Source organism: Palaemon carinicauda, chromosome 39 (genome assembly GCF_036898095.1).
Source record: "Palaemon carinicauda isolate YSFRI2023 chromosome 39, ASM3689809v2, whole genome shotgun sequence".
Classification (NCBI taxonomy): Eukaryota; Metazoa; Arthropoda; class Malacostraca; order Decapoda; family Palaemonidae; genus Palaemon; species Palaemon carinicauda.
Genome location: NC_090763.1, coordinates 48,319,952 through 48,322,451, shown reverse-complemented (window position 1 = coordinate 48,322,451; position 2,500 = coordinate 48,319,952). Strand labels below are relative to the sequence as shown.

The following is a 2,500-nucleotide window of genomic DNA, read 5'->3' as shown; positions in this document are numbered from 1 at the left end:
ATATGTATATATATACATCTATATATATTTCTTACGAAGCTAGTCTAGCGTAGAGTAAATACAATAGTTTATTCATATATTCTATTTATGTTTTCATATGTGCAATGCAGAGGTGAATAGCAAGCTATTTAGATGAGTTCCTCTCGTGTAGATTTAAGGCTTACAAGTAAATTACTTAAGACTTTCGTCTTTAATTTCATTGTATTCTTCATTCTAGTCAGTATATGTGAATTTATGTTATTTTTGAGAATTAACTTTTTATTTCACGTATTTATGTTACAAAGTCTTACATAATCTGTCTGAGAATGTTATGTGGCCATACGATAGAGGAACAAGGGCTTATGTAAATGTTTTTTATATCTTTATGAAGTATTGCGTCATGTTTGGGAGAAAATACGCAATTCTTATATTTGGCCACGTGTTTTGGAAGATTCCCGAAAATCCTAGCGTTAGATCTCATCTTTTATTTATTTCGAAGACAAAGGGTGGGTGGAGCTAGCTTAGAGAGAGAGAGAGAGGTCTCGCGTTGCGTGGGTATGCGTTTGAGAGAGCAATCCTTGGCAATCTTACACCCTTGGGCCAGCCCCCAAGCTTCCAGATCTCGTTCCTGGAGTCATCTGGAAGTAGCTAAGTCTTATATATGCGACCCCCAGAAATGCATAGATCAGATAGAAAATCTCAGCTTTAAGTCATAGCCATCCCACTTTCTCTCTCAGACGTCTCTCAGTGTATTGTTTTATAAGTGTTCAGTGAAATATTAAAGTTTGGGTGTGACTGGTTTTTGTAAACATAGTGAGTATTTATAAAAATTCCCTTCGATTTTTTGTAACTGGCCCTGCAGTAAGATGAAAGGCATTTGTATCGTGATTTGGTTATCTTTTTTCATTAAGTATCAAACTTAAATATTGTATTCAGATTTAATTTCAAGAGAAAAAAAGTGACTGTATACTTTTCATAAAAATAATTTCTTTTGTCTTAGTATAAGGTTTATTCAGATTTAATATTTCAAATCAAGTGATTATATAATTTTCAGATCGTAACATTTTTGTCTTAATCTAATTTTGGTTCAGACTTAATATTTCGAGTTATTTATTTGTTTTATGTAAATTTTTTTCAAATTGTTGTAATTTATATAGAATGTATTTATTTTTGTAAAGAGTGTATTATTCAATCATCAATGTTTATTACATACTCGCTCCTAATCTGTAAAGAATTGAAGTAAGGGGTGGATTTAAATAAGTCTTAAGAATAATTATCCAGTTTTGTTTTGAGTGGACTTAAGAGACCTATGGATATTCAGTGTTTTTGTATATTGCTGTTTGGAAGTTATATAACTGCCTCGGAGTTTGGGTATTAATATTTCCAAGTGTAACAGAATTAATGTAAAAGCAAACAGGGGAAATTGAAACTCGAGAGGTTGTTTAGCTTGCCAGCCTTAATATATTATACCATATTATATGTTTGGTTCCCAAATACGGGACCATCATATAATATATATTATTATGCTGTATGGTTCCCTGGTCTGAGCACCCAAAAACATATCATATGATTATGACTCCCGAAGTCTGCTCCGAAGTCTGCGTATCAAAAAATATGTTATCTATGACTCATGACTGGGAACCAAACATATGACATTATATATACTACGACTGGCAAGTTTATTAACCTCTCGAATTCCAAACTACCTTGTTTGCTTTTACATTAAAAATGTTACACTTTAAAACATTAATACACGAATTCTGAGACCGTTAAATAACTCCCGGACAGCAGTTATAAAACACAGAATATCCAATGGTCTCTTAAGCTCACTCAAAACTAAACTGGGTAACTACCTTTAAGTATTATTATCACTTATTTAACTCTCACTGTAGTTCTTAACATGAATCGAGTGGAATCTGGTCTCAAATAGTAGTGACTGGAATAATACACACGTTACAAGAATAAATATATGCTATATAAATTGCAACACTTTGAAAAGAATAATAGAAATAAGTCACTGGAAAAATTGAGTGTGAACAAAACTTAGAATAAGACAAAAATGTTATGATCTGAAATTATATAACTTGACTGGAAGTACAGTATTATATCTGAATAAACCATAAACCCTAGAAAAGAAATAAGGCAATGAAAATGATACAGATGCTTGAAATGATTCTGAAATAATGCAATGTTTAAGTTTGACTCTAAACTAATAATAGTTAACCAGATCACTTTACAAACTGAGAAGAGGACACACTAGAACGCACTGAACACTTTCGACACTAAACTGGCTTACGGGCGTGATCGTGAATGAGAGAGAGAGAGGGCTTCTGGCTGCAGTTTCAAGTCCATCTCTATGTATGTCTGTCTCTGTCTCTGACCTATCCTTGGGCCCTTATATATGAAATTTTGGCCAATTCCAGAAGTTTCCCACTTGTTTGGGAAGCGTGGGGATTTGGGCCTAAGGGCATCAAAATTTCCAACTAGATAAAAATGCCAAGTGGTGTATCAGGGGGTTTTT

The 2,500-nt window shown here is 33.2% G+C and overlaps 1 protein-coding gene across 1 annotated transcript in view; it reads left to right on the top strand.

Annotated features, from left to right (window-relative positions):
* Positions 1–2,500, top strand: part of LOC137631172 (pantetheinase-like) — a 16,888-nt gene that overhangs the window by 385 nt on the left and 14,003 nt on the right. The gene's annotated exons all lie outside the window — the stretch shown is intronic.